This window comes from Diuraphis noxia, unplaced genomic scaffold (assembly GCF_037042655.1).
Source record: "Diuraphis noxia isolate RWA-SAM2 unplaced genomic scaffold, SU_Dnox_SAM2 contig0002, whole genome shotgun sequence".
NCBI lineage: Eukaryota > Metazoa > Arthropoda > Insecta > Hemiptera > Aphididae > Diuraphis > Diuraphis noxia.
The window spans coordinates 77,965,712-77,981,313 of NW_028301712.1; the positions used below are offsets into that span (position 1 = coordinate 77,965,712).

A 15,602-nucleotide genomic window follows, 5' to 3' on the forward strand; every position below is an offset into this window, starting at 1 on the left:
TTATTTTCAACCATATATTCATAATATATCGTCTATAATTTCAATGAAACAATTTCGTTGGTAGTAGTATTATTGATATTGTTTTTAAATATGTCACCTCATTTGACATGTTTATATAATGCCTAATAACATTCTTAAAAATGTTATTTAAATTTATTAATTATTATCAACCATGAGTGTATGCCAGACTATGACCAAAAAATGTCATGTTTATGAAACGAAAATCAAAAAAAAGAAATTCCTTCATTTATATTTTATTTTTTTACAGACTTATGAAATCTATATTGTTTTTAAATTCAAATTGTTTAAAAACTAAGATTAATTTTATTGGAATTAGTTATCAACTTATTTCTACACGGGACTTACGTCAATTGTGTTAAATTATATACATATATCATGAGTAATATTTTCAAATAATAATACATTATCACACCGGTCTTCTTCAACCAGTGGATCACGACTTACGAAGTTACGACCCAATTTCGATTCACAAAAACTTCGGAAATGGGTCGTGGTATACTTCTAATAATTAAAAAAGTATAGATACTTAAAATATATATATATATTTCATTCAAATTGTACGCATATAAAGAAGTAATCAACAACTTTATCAATCAGCTTTTTACTTTTACTCATTAAGCATAAGATGTCGCATAAAAAAATAACACTAAAATGAGACGTTTTTAGAAGGTTTTTTAAAATTTGCATTCGATTGACGAGTATCAACAAATTATCAAATGTAGCGTATTATACAGTGAAACTGTTATGAAAGTACTAAAATGATATAAACCTATATGTTATGTTAATAATACATTTTGAACTTTCACGACAACGACAAAACCGGACTATAAATGCAATCTACATCGGAAACATTGTCAATAATATATTATATTATTATTATTATTATTTTAGTCATGCTATGACGACTCTAAGTCACTGTTCATGTTATTATAGGTTAAAGTTATAAATTGCAGAAGCCGACGCTAAGGATACGATGAACACATAATATTTACAGCTAAAATACGGCGTGTGAACAACGGTTTTTTTTGTTCGTTTTAATTAGCTTCCTAAAAATATTTGCATTTCATTATTATAATATTTATCATGTATCATCAGTGATTGTTTACACGTAGGTACGCGTGCTAAGAGAAAACATAATATACCGCGATGCCTGTATTATGTAGTTAACAATTTCTAACTGATATATATATGTATATATTTTTTTTGTTAAACACAAATTGCAGTAAGTTGCACATTCGTCTCGGAACTTGTTAGTTACAAATTATAAGTACGTATTACTTCACTTTCGGGGAAAAAACATCAATAATGATGGCGGTCCATTGGTTTTTACATCCGGAACACAACGGTTTCGACCTTTCATCCACTTAGGTTGAGACAGTAATTTTTTTTTTAAATAATAGATAGGTATAGGTACAAATGTACAATTATAACATAAATATTACACTCATGAAACACTCACATATATTCAGCAATGATGCAATACTCGGATAATACCAAGTTTTCACTTAGTCAAATCGTGTCTGGCCCAAGTTTATGACCGTAGTTATCAGGAAAGTCTTTATTCCAACCATTTCCGCAATTAACACCGACAATTCAATCGATTCTATACTTACATTTAAAATGTTAACTAAAAGTACTAAATTTTCACATCTTCTAATTTTTTGTGAGGTTTAGTTATTTATATCACGTATCCATTCACACTATTCTAGTATTCTACGGGACGTCAATATTAGCATGTACATCATTAATAAAACTATTAGTACGTAATAAAATATTATAAGAATAATAATCATATAAGTGATTTGTGTATTTTTGTCAAAAATGTAATTAAACCTACCAAAAATAAATTAAATGAATATAAATAAAATATAAAATATCCTTAGAAATAGTGTCTAACTCATCATCTCTGATCAGAACCATATTTCTTATAGGTATGGTAGATATGATTTATCATTGAATTAATATTTAACACATCCATAATAGCACTCAATGATAATATATAGTCATAACTTGTAACCTATTATACATATTGCAGCAGAGTAACATCACTGTTTACGAAATTAATCTGAATAAAATATTAAAATCGTACTTATTTGTCTTATAAATATATAATATTATACTATTATGTTTTATTTATCGCATTTAGTGATGATACCTACATAATATTATAAAAATAGCTAGTGTTAGTATATAATATTATTGTTTATGTAATGTTTACTCATTAAACATTATCACACGAATATAGGTTAATTTTGAGTCTTTTTTACATTAAATTTTTAACGATAATCATCATCTTTCCTTCACCGCACAAAAATAATGTTGGTACACTTCTGAATATGGTAATCAGTTTTATAATGTAAAAAAAGGCATCAGGACTTTCGACAGCCTTAATCAAGGCATTGTAACTGTCCACAGTAATGAGTATAGGTAATGACTATGACTATATCACGAATAACGATACTAGTATTAAATTTTCAATTAAATACTAGTTGTATTTTTTTTTTCTTTATAATTGTTACTATATAATGTTATAGCATTATTTATAAATGTTACAGCCCAAAATGTTTTTTCGTATAGTTATTTTATCTTAATAACTAAACACATATTCTTTAATAGTATTGCAATATAATAAATTTTCAAAACAAAGAAACTATGTTGGTATAATATTCTTCATTTTGTATCGTCTATCAATATCACAAACAAAAATAAACATAACGTAATACATAGGTTAAGAATATTAGCAAGCACTAGGTGATTTTTTTGTTAAATCATCAATGTCATCTAAATATTTTAATAATTATAACTGAATCGACCATTTTATTAAACAATTGTTCAACATATCTATATATTTTCTTGTATTAAGTCGCCATCGAATCTTCAATAACACGTACGGCTATCACAATATCATCGGGTGGGAAACATACCATTTGAACAGAGGTTGTCATTTTGCATGTACGTGATGGTTTAACGTAATGATAAGTGATAACTTATAAAACTATATACACTATTTAATATTTGGAATTAAAAAAAAAAAAGCAAAAACAACACTGGCCCGGCGCATTTACGTGACTTACATTCAGATTTTCGTACACCATTTGGCACCATTACGAGTGTGTGCCTTGTGCCAAGTGCCAAACCACTGCAGGATTTCGAGATTTAAATACGCTTTCGGCTTTCATATTATTATTGTATGATTATAATGATGATGCGATATTATGTAATAATAAATAAATGAATCACGTGGACTAGTTTACGAATTATTGTCATTTAAAAAATATAATAGACGATCAAACAATATTTTATGTTAAATATTGATACGTTCAATGGTTAAATTAAAATGTTTAATGCGGTAATTCCCGCGGAAAAAAAACATCCCGTTTAACCACAGATGACTCAACCGCTATCGATCAGGCAAAAACGCCTAAGTTGTATGACTCATCTGACGGCCCTAAGGATGAAAGTGATTTCAATCTAACAACCCTCAGATTCCGGTATAACTCGAAGGTCAGTAACATCGAACAAATACAGTTTCAGCATTTATGGGTATAATATTATAGAAGTACGTTCTATACTAGTATTTATTTTTTTTTTTCAATCAAGAAAATAGTATAATAGAATCTATACCTATAACTAATATTGAAATTTGTTTTATTTGTTTTGACTAAGTCGATTATTTTAAAGTTAATATTTATTGACGATTAATGAATAATTTTTCGACGAATGAAATTAGGCACTAATATCTCTTGGTCTGGACAACCCGACTTTTTAATCAAAATGTTTATTACTACTATTGGTATACAAAAAAAACAGATGATATTATTGTTGTTCGTCGTATTTGGGCTTTTGTTTATTAATTTCTTGAAAACAAAATGATAACGATATGAAAAATTTATAAATATTTTTTATGAGATTAATTGTTTAGCATTTTTACTCATTGCAGGTTGTCTCGACGCTATCAATATATTTCATTGTTGCTTAAGATTCTTATCAGATTTCAAGTATGGGCGTATTAAAAACTACAGTTAATATTTCTAAAACAAAAAAAAAAAAACGCAATCAATGAACAATAGTAAAATTCAGTTATGACCTATGGGGTACTACAATTCTCAGGCCTCAGAAACAACTACCAAAATTAGTATAGATTCATTGCCGGAGGGTACCTAAAACAATCTATTTATTATATATTAAAATTGAATAGATACAAAATACGTTATAATAATAATTTTAGCTTATTAATTACTATACATTTAAATTCTAATTATAAATATACCCGTAAGTAATTAGTGTTGGATGTTGAAATTTTCTAAGTACTGTCCAATTTGCATTTATTTTATATTCTGAAAGTGTATAATTTATATTAATTTTTATGTGTCAACTATTTTTTTCAACATGGAAAATGTTTCTGATACAAAAAAATATTATCGATATCATTTGATAATCATGTGTACAGTATAAACTGAGGTAAACGTTTAAGGACAAATCGTTATCATAAGTTCAAACATTAAGTCAAAATGTGTGAACCTCAAACGCTTAAAAAAATAAATGTCAATTTATGTTCAACTTATATAAGTCACCTTATATGCAATTTTAAATTTTTTTGCAAGAATAATATGTTTATAGAAAAACAATTAAAATTTTTTTAAATATTAAAATCGTTTAAAATAGAGACTACTGATAAAAATGTTTATAAGTTTTGAATTATAACAAAATAAAAAACTTGATTTTGTCAACAACCGGTGTTAACGTGTTGTATAAATATTTCCGTAACTTTTTTCTAACTTTTTACCCATTTTAAATCGCTCCATTCAGAATTTAAAATAAAACTATAAAGGTTGAATGCATATACTCCTGATTACCATTCACTCGAACGAAATACTCGAACTATTGAACCACGAATCACCTCGAAGTGAAACGGTATTTCGACGATCCTGATTGTTGGTTTACAATATGCCGGGTCGCAACCTAGTAAAATATTTCTGTTCTATTATATTATTATTTAGCACTTACGGTGTTGGTCGACTATATTTTCGTAGCAAGCGGGCTGGTATCAATAATTAATGGAGACAAAATAATATAATATTATCCATGGGCTTCGAGACTTCCAGATCGTATCGGCATACACCATATGCTGGCGGTTACTCTTTAGAAACCGTAACCTGCACGTGACGCTGTTCAAGAGCAAAACATTAAATTAAGTACACGCGCCCATAACCGTAGATCAAGTATAATATATAATGTATTATGTGGCCATCCTGAAAACTATACACACCGAACTTAACATTGTTTGAGGGTCAACACACTCGTGTGATCGAACTCGTACAAGTCGTAAACAAGTTGGACTTAAAAATAACAGTTTTAACTCTTGACATTTATGGTTTCGTCTGTACGTCTGTTCATATATAATAAAGAATTAAATACCTACCGGCTACTCGGTGCATTTTTCTATGAATATAACACTGTTGTTATTATTATTATTATTATTATTCATTGAATTTTCGAAATGAATAACTAGACCACCAAATAATAATAATACCATAGATTTTATAGTCAGTACACGATTATTCGTGGTCGAATTTACTAAATTTACTGCGCATAAGCTTTAAATGTAAATATCGATTACAAATTACTAAAGATAAGTAATTTATTTTTTATTTTTTAACGGTTTGCGGAATATATTTATTATAAAAAATTACTTTAATCCATCAGTTTGTACGGTATAGAAATAGGTATGTACTATATTTTTATATTAGGTATTAAAATATCTAATATTCAAAAATTAACTTGATGTACATATAATTCAACATTAAAAAATAGTACCAAATATTTTTTCGACATGGCTATGCAATAACGCAATCGTTTTTAAATAGACTTTTTAGTAATTTTTTAAACATTTTTGTTTCATATTATGTCAGGTGTTAGTCATCGAATAAGAGTTATGATTTGTCAATATACCTAACGATAAAATTGACTGATAAAATGATTAACAAGAATTACTATACGTATAATTGTATTAATTTAAACTCCATTCATAATGTGATTACTATTTAATATTTAGGTAGTAATAATAATACACTTATGTACTTCCGGTACTTCTAGCATAATATTATTCACTATTTGGTAACGATATCGAGTTATCATTAACACTTATTGCTTATCACTGTCGATATTTCTTTATTCAAACAATACGACGTACCTATAACATATAAGCTACATATTATCTACTTTATTTAATATGTAAATTAAACTAGTTGAGTTAAGTATTAAAATGTACCATTGCGCATTTATAGCACACAATTATTAACGCGTAGAGTAAATGATTTAAATAATCTACATGTTCAACTTTTATCATCGATGTATCAACTTGAATAATAATTGAATAATGAATTGCCTACAAAAAATCTATAAAATTGTAAATTTTATAAAAAAAAATGTTTTTATATTTTTCAAATAATATTTAAAATTGTCAAGGTTTCTTATTTTGTCTACGCTTTACTGTCCATCAACTCATAACATTTTTGGTATAAAATGAAGGTCAAATTTTTTAATTATCATAAAAATATTATCAATTTATAGCAACCTATCGGCTATCATACAATATGCAATTCAGTTACAACGGGACGCGATTTATTAATTATTAGAGGTCTCAATACACCACAAATAGGTAACCTATATAATATATACCTAACTACATTTTATTTGAATATTAAGTAATTAATTAAAATTATCAAAATAATTGATGATATAAAATTCAATCACCATCTATTTACTACCCTATTTATTAGTTCCTTAATAATTATTGTATCACTTCATAACCGTTTTAAATAATATGTACTAATGAATGATGTATACGAATAGATAACGTAATTCGAGATATAATTAGTTTTTTTACATAACATATATATTTTAATATAGTGGGTACCTATATTGTATTTAGTTAATTAATTGATTAGACCCAATACAAACGATATCATGGTGTGTGCTTATTATATATGCTGCCGGTGTATAAAACATTTAGCTTGACGAGTATTATACTCGGAGTATATAATATAACTATATATTATATCATATACCGTCATATACCTTTTTAAATTTAAATTAAAATAGGGGTTAAAATGCTAAAAATCATAGTCCGTGTGCAACCACATAATACTCGCATCACTAAACAGATTACGAACACTTTAATTAAAAATAATTCTGGTTTGAGAAAACGAGTGCTTACAATATATTGTAATTTCAAGTAAGTGCACTGTTGTTGTAACTTGTATATTTTCAATGAGCGACAAATAATGACCGATAGATCAATGGATCTTTAAGTGTTTTTAAAAACGTGATGTCTCCTAAGCATGTGTAGTTATTCTATGTTCATTAATTATTCCTCGTTAAGTAGGTACCAGATGACACACTTGTAAATTGTTGACGATACTTGTCCAGTCATTTATCAGTCTCAACTATCTTACGAGTTAAAATATTCAGTGTTCACGAACATTTGCGATATAGGTGGGAGGAGACTATTAGATTGGAGAATAAGCCACCCAAAATCGGCGATTTGTATACTAAGGGTATCTGTGCTATTAACATTTATTAAGTAATTTATATATAATTATTTAATATAAATATCATAACATTACCAATAGGGTATCTAAAGAATATTGTGTTGAAAGATAAGTATGAATTATTGAGAATGTTGAGTAACAAAAATAAAACGTACAGGTGAATAGGTAGTTTCCTGGTAAAAAAAAACTGGTTTTTACCTTATCTATGAAAAAATTTGTGTCGAATGATTTTACGACTCGAAGTAAACAGTACAACGACGATGTCCACAGACAGTTGAGTGCAAAGCATTTGGTTGGATTAATACTGTTATATTAATATGGTATTGTTCGCATCGTGCGCAAGTGAGACGTTGATATTTCGCAAACGCCTCATGAAAAAACCCGGTACCTATCTACTACATAACAATATTTTTTTCGACGGCAGTAAAAAAAAGAAGTACAACCGCACAGTGTCCAGGCATTAAACTGGTACACGATTATTTGGCGAAAAAAATTCTACGTTTCTAATCCCAACCTCGTAGTGATACACTCGGGTACAAAATATAATTACCGGGCTATATTCTATTGTACATAATAATATTGTTGATACCTATCAATGATATCTGAAAGGTATATGGTATGCGTACAGTGATTACTGCGAACCCGTTGTCTGCCACTACGACACGACTGTTCCACGACCATGACTTGGGTACCTACTAACTACTATTTATTAACTAATATTCGTCCGCATACCTCTGGTGTATTATAGCTCGATGGCATCAATCGTCGTGTCCCCCGGTCATGACGTGTCGACGGTGTCACGGCCCATCGTAGGCAGTTCTTTGACGGTCACAAGCGGCGCGGTTTTCGATTTCACTCGCACGGTATAATGTTTTTATCGGTGGATCCGAACGATATTCAAACCAAAAATCGCGTGTTTTCGTTTTGGGCACGACGTCGCGATCCAAACGCCGAAACCGGATAGGGACGGACGCACACGCGCGACGGACCAACAACTGTTTGCCGGACGGACGCGTCGTTGAACACGTTGCGCTGAAGCAGAAGCACTGGCACTGTCGTCGACGTCGCGCGAGCACATGCGAATCCGCGCGTTCACCACAAACAACGGTTTCCCCCCACCCCCCATAAACGATCATTGGTGGGAACGGTCCGCACCGAACGCAATCAAGCCGTCGTCGATAGCTTGCTGGTATGTAATAATATTAATAACTATTAGTTACGGTCATGTACGAATTGATGGAGGGGATGGTGGATAGGGGAACACGTCCCCAGGGCCCATGTAGTGTCGTCAGCTTAACACATTTCAATCAACGGTGGCGGTCATAAATTCATAATATGTACTTTTTTTTTGTAAAAAACAATTATATTTAAGGTAAACCAAAGAAAAACAAATATTATAATAGGTATGGAAATATTAAATAGTATCTATGTACCAGTAACCGCCATTTATGGTTTTTTATCGTTACCTGCAGGGACACTATTTTCAATTGTGGTGTTTTTCTGGAATTTTCATTATTTATTTCCCGGGAAATAACCATCTGGATCATCGACGATGATAACATCAATTATAATTTCTATGAATAAAAAATATATATCTGACCCATAATAATGTCTGAAGCCTGAAACAAAAAAGCATCTCGAGGAAACAGATGAGAAGAGAAAAGGTAGGAAAATGTGAACACAATTTTAAAATTTCCGTTAATGGTGGATTTATCGGGTTTTTTGAAATTTCTAAATTTGCACATTTTTTTTTTTTACTTTTAAATTATATTTTTTACTAAAATTAATAATAATATGAAAAATGATTCTGTGTAAATTCGATTTGTCTATATTGCCTGTAGACCAGAGAGAGAAAGCAAACACTTAATTTTATTTTAACATTGCAGGCCTTCTTCATGGCTAATAACTGATATTATTCATGTCTGGCATCAGCCAAAAACTAAAATATAAAATAAACACTTTATTTAATAATTAAATAACTTAACTTTTTTATTAAAATTTGTAATAATATTCGATTCCACATAATGTTGAAAACTTAAATTTATTAACTTAATCGATTGATGTCGCGGCTATATAATATAATAGTGGTTAATGTCCAGCTAGGCAGATAAGCCTATAATATACATAATATACTGCAGTAGATATACTTTTATTGATTAATATCAAAAAGACATTCTAACACAAGAAACATGATCAAATATTAATGAACTTGTTCAAAAAATTATAAATTCGCCCGATTGTGACATTGACCTTTCTTGGACCAAGCTACTTTAAAATATTCGTGTATGGTGTACATCAGCGGTTCTCTAACTTAGTGTAGTGGCGACCTAAGATATTTACCCAATAGGAACAGAGCTATATTTTATTTTCCATTCATGCTGGCCTACAACCAAGTATCTGTCCCTGAACCCCTAAAGGTCTCAATTCAGAATTCGTCACAGCAGATTCCAATAATTATTTTCTACACGTATGTATATATAGGTATATTTTCTAAAGTAACTTAATAATTATTACTTATAGTTGATATATAAATTATATACACCAGTACATAATATAATAAATAGGTAATAATTATGAGTGAATATCAAAATACCTATACCGAATGATGATGACAGTATTATATAGTAATAATAATAACCTCGGGCAAGATAACTTTTCGGTGTAAATGTATTGACGAAGGCAAAAAATTACACGATTCCGTTCCGCGCAGTAGAGTATAACTGCAGAAATACCTACTGCGCAGTACCTACAGCTCTCTCCTACCAATACTGAATACCGTAGACCTGCGACATTGGATTAAAATTGTCTGCGAATATTATTATGTGTAGGTACAAGTCATAATTTTCGACGCTGTAGCGACAATGTACTCTGGCACAAACATTATATTAGATATATATAACCTTACCGATAGAGAGGGAGAGATGTTTACTATATCGTTAACACGACAGTCATCGAACCTACATTATCTATATATATACCATATATATTATGGTTCGCATTTCAGTGTGGTCGGTTAGGTTAGGTTAGGTAATATAGTATAGTAACCAGTAGGTAGGTACTAGGTAGCATCTAGTTTATTGCGGGTCACACTACATACTTCGTTGATCGATCAAAAAGACCACTATACAAATAATCTATAAGTATAATTTTGTATTCATCAATCACTAAACTTAAGATTGTTTATTACTTTATAATATTTTTATTATCAGTGATGTATGACATATTATGATCCATAATGTTATGTCAGTGTAACATTTCATTAAAAATAATATTATATTATTTTAATTACGTACCTATCGTGAATATAAGCCATATACGCTGATTCCATATATGAATACATTTCTTAGAAAAAAATGCCATGTTAGATAATATACAACAATACATATTTTTGAATCTAAGAATTTAGAATATCCAAAAACAGAATAGAGTCATGGTCGGATTAATGACGGATTATCAAATGGTATTTTAATTTGATTTATATTATACGTATACATACATAGTACATATATATGACATATTATTTATCATTATCTTTCAATGCTTATATGAGTGAAATGTATTAAAATATTTAGTATTTGAATAGAATGAAATATACGTATACCTATTTTATGATTATTTTGTGTTTATGACATACCGCAGGGCAGATGAAATAAGTTCTACACAATAATTAATAACATATATTATGATACAATTTTAACTTTAATTTGTTTATACAATATGAATAATATAAATTATGGTGTTTATAAAACGCATTTTTAGATCAATAAATTGGTAATATATTCATATTACATGGTATATGAAATAGAATATTTGGTACAAAATTTACCTTGGACATTTTGATAGTTTAAGTGAACCTAAATATATTATGTAGGTGCGACACAATACAACCGTACCTGTAGAGTACAGAATATGCTAAACATATAATTTAAATCAAATTAAATAGTTTCTTTGAACCATAAAACTATATGTTTTTTTAAAACTCTAATTGTTTTTATACAGTTGTTATATACACGAAAAAAATATATCAATGCGCATTGGAATTTCAAAAGTTATTAATTTTTATTATGATGTATTAATGTAGGTAGATAATGTATTATTTACCACACTACCTTCTGCTATTGTGCATTTTGCTATCATGCCCGACATATATATTTATGTATATTATAATGAATACATTATAATTCTCTCTTATTAAAAAAAAAAAAACTTCATAGTAATATTAATCACGAGTACAAAGAATATTTTAATTATTATTGATTTGTTATTTATGGAGGTGCTTTCAAAACGTCTATCTATTTATCGTTGCATTATACTATAGACTACAGTCTACATTTGTACTTTGTACATAATGTAGTAGCTGGTACCCACAGGAAAATATTCGAGACATTCTTCCGTGTACCTATAAACAATTAAGACTTAATTATTATACGTTTTAATGAAATATAAAAACAATCGCCTTTTAATTCACCGATGAGTTGAGGTACGTTTCAATGAATGGTTATAGTTAGTTTCAATTCCAAACATATTACTAAAATGAACTTCTGACATGTTCAAGGATTAGTTTAGAAACTAAAACATAAAAATATATTTCACGTAATATATAGATAACAGGTATCTAATATTATATTATTATTTTTAGCCTGCGTTGATAATTATTTAATAATCACATCGGATTGCGTTTCTTCGTGATTATGATATTATTTAATTTTTGAATAATTATTTTTATTTTGTTTATTAAAACATTGGTGTACCCCCCATACTAAGACATTAAAGTCTGTGGTACATAACTACATAATTATATTGGTGTCAGCATTTATCGTATTCTCACGATCCTGCGTGATGATATATAGGGCTCGCCCAGTTATTTTCGCTTGTTTGACATATAATATTCTGAAGGTGCAGCGAATGAGCGATTAAGTGGTGGAGACTGCAGACGCTGACTTATGTTCCGAACCACGGACTACTGACTTGTATGAGTTTTTAGGTAAATATTTAAAAAAAAAACAGTGTTAAAATCGTCTTTAATGAGGTAAAATCTAGTTTAATTAAAAGTATTTCTTAATGTAATCGAATAGGTTTATCCACAATATTATACCATCACACTTCAGTGGTAGACGGTGAAGCACATAAACTTAATCAATGCATATTGCTTATTTTTATAATAGTCATGAAGATATAACAATACATACATTGAAGGAACTAATCATTTAAATAAGTAATTATATTCAGCTTCAAATTTTAATAGAAAACAATAATTATTGCATAATTATTATGCTCCAACAAATACAATAGGTATAAAAGATGCCACACTATACATGAGCATCAAATAATATATAAATTTTTATAATTTTATTATCAATGTGATAATATGATCAATATAAACAAATAGAAGAGTGTTAAGGTGGATAATATAGGTACAGAGACAAATATGTTAAGGATGGAGATTATATTACCTACCTATTATGGTATTAAGATCGTCTCTCGAAATGACAAAGAGAACTATGAAGTACATATGATTGATTTAAAAATAAAAAATAACGATAAAACAAACAACTCAGTCTGCGGAGATAAGAATTAATCATTATAGATAGTGGGCTGGATTATTATTACGCCGCAGCAGGTTGCGCCCATATTATATAATATCATAAACTCTATACACACACTCCTGCAATATAAACTACAAATACAAGTACACTACGTACGTTGTTTAATATTTCTTTAAAAATAAACGAAGAGGCGTGGTATACACAGAAATCATAATAATATGACATAATATGATTATAATTTGTATTAGATGGATTAATTATTTGAATATTGTCAAATCTACAGGTATACTATATATTGCTATAATGCTATCGAGACGAAGTATATCATCTATGACGAAACTATAATTTAAGTGGTCGGCGAGCAGCTATCACTCCTTTAAGAAGTTATAACAATGTACAAGGGTGAGGCCTAGAATCGTCGAGAAAGATACCTATTACTCTAAACTCTAGAGTATAGAGGTTTTAGGATTCCGTCAAATAAAAAAATAAAAATATGTAGTTAATCTTCTAATGTAATAATTTGTTGTATAAAATAAAATACATTGTGTATATACAATATTTCTACATCTTACTACTTTTGTTTATGTACTTATGGCGCGTATGCTCTGCTAAATAAAACCGAAGTAGGCTATAGGATAATTTTTAGTAAATTACTAAGGGTGCCGTGAGTCTAAAAAGATTAAGACTTGGGAATCCCTGCTCTAGAGCCTGAGAAACGTGGTATTATGAATAGGCATTTAAAATGCTAAACCATATTTCTATGGCAGTGTGTCCTGTAAACATTGGTGACACAATATGCATTACTGCATTAGAAGAAGTCTTCATATTTTATTTTATTTTTATTTTTTTGAAATTATTGAAATCATTTAACAGCAGAAACACGTTGGTGGATTTAGGATGCTAATTAATAACACACCTTAGCATACCCAGACACTAAATCGATAAGTATCAAATCATAATACTCCACAGTTATTTATATTTGTTAAAATCATTATAACCATATCACCCAGTCATATGATTAAATCAATATGTCCTGCAATTATGTTTTTTTCTTTTAACAGTTACATCATTTTTTTCTGAAATTGTCTTTTGCGCATCATTAAACTAAATGGCAAAATATTTTGTTAGCCTTTTGCATGTCACACATTTTAATAACATACAATATAACAGGCGTCAGACAGTATAATGTGTCATAACAAGATATTATACAAATAACTATAATACGAGTATACTCAGGTTCAATAAAGTGTTTTCCGTTAGCCGAACAACCATTCGCAAAAAAAGTAAAAATTAAAAAATCATAAATAGATTTAGAATAGACCATACCAGAGATTCAACCACGGTTACTTGAAGTCTTGTAATGTATAGTTTCAAACATATTTTCAACGAATCTGACGTTATTTAACTAATGAAAAAATAAATAAATTCATAATATTTTCAATAAAAATACGTATGGTTATTTTTCAACGAATTCGAGCCCTGTTAATTGGTTATTTTCATATGTATAACTTATTCATGTCTTTTATGCAATTTTCTACGTCTACTGCTTATAGAGATTTGTTTTGAAACATTAAGAATAGAATTTCATTAAGAATCAAGATATCTTCAATGAAGAAAATCGAATCTTTGTTATTTTGTACACATAATTATCATTAACGTCTAATACACAATTAATAATAAATCTCCCATGCAATTCAGTTGTTATGAATTTTAATTTTTTCTTATTGACTACTACTGCATGTGATTCGAATTCGTCGACCAAAAATTATATTGAAAATGATAACCATAAATAAATAAATTGTAATTTATTAACGAATTAGTAAAACTAGATTGATTAAATTCTTGACATTCTTCAATATTTTTCATAACAATAGCGATGTGTCAACGGCCAATAAAAAAAAAGGTTGTTCGTAACAATAATGATGCACAAATGTCCTACATCGAATTTCTTTTTACCGACGATCAAATTTAACAATATTTTTATCGTCGAAAATATATATGAAATAGTGCAATACTCCGATGTGTCATTATAAAATATAATAACCATCACTGAACTTAATGTTGAACACGCGAATATTCATCACACCACGGTGTGAATCTAAAACAATATAATAGTGCAACAGTTGAGATTGTCGTGTACAATAAAATACTAATAAACAATTTGAATTACTATCATTTTGTTATAGTTCACTTTACACTCGAACGATAATAATTGACCACCAGTAACCACAGCTAAAACTGTATATTACGTCCATTTAATTAATCGGCTGTACGGCAAGAAAAAAACATTGAAAAAAATGACATTGCTTAGAAAATTTCCCTCGAAAATGTTACCACGGATAATTGACCATACGCAAATTATTTTTACCAATGACTCGAGCCTGACTTTTTAGTGGTCGGCTACCATATAGACAGATATGTACACGTGTTGAGTTCGCTCGCCTGTGTGAGGCGAATATTATTTATTATTATTACAACATTT

General features: G+C 29.0%; 1 protein-coding gene across 1 annotated transcript in view; it reads right to left on the minus strand.

Annotated features, from left to right (window-relative positions):
• The window catches only part of LOC107166250 (uncharacterized), a 40,806-nt gene extending 32,181 nt beyond the window's left edge, over positions 1 to 8,625 (minus strand). The window contains exon 1 of the mRNA XM_015514836.2: positions 8,307 to 8,625. The gene's annotated coding sequence lies outside the window, so the exon portion shown is untranslated. The remainder of the gene's footprint in view (positions 1 to 8,306) is intronic.
• Between the last annotated feature and the right edge of the window lie 6,977 nt (positions 8,626 to 15,602).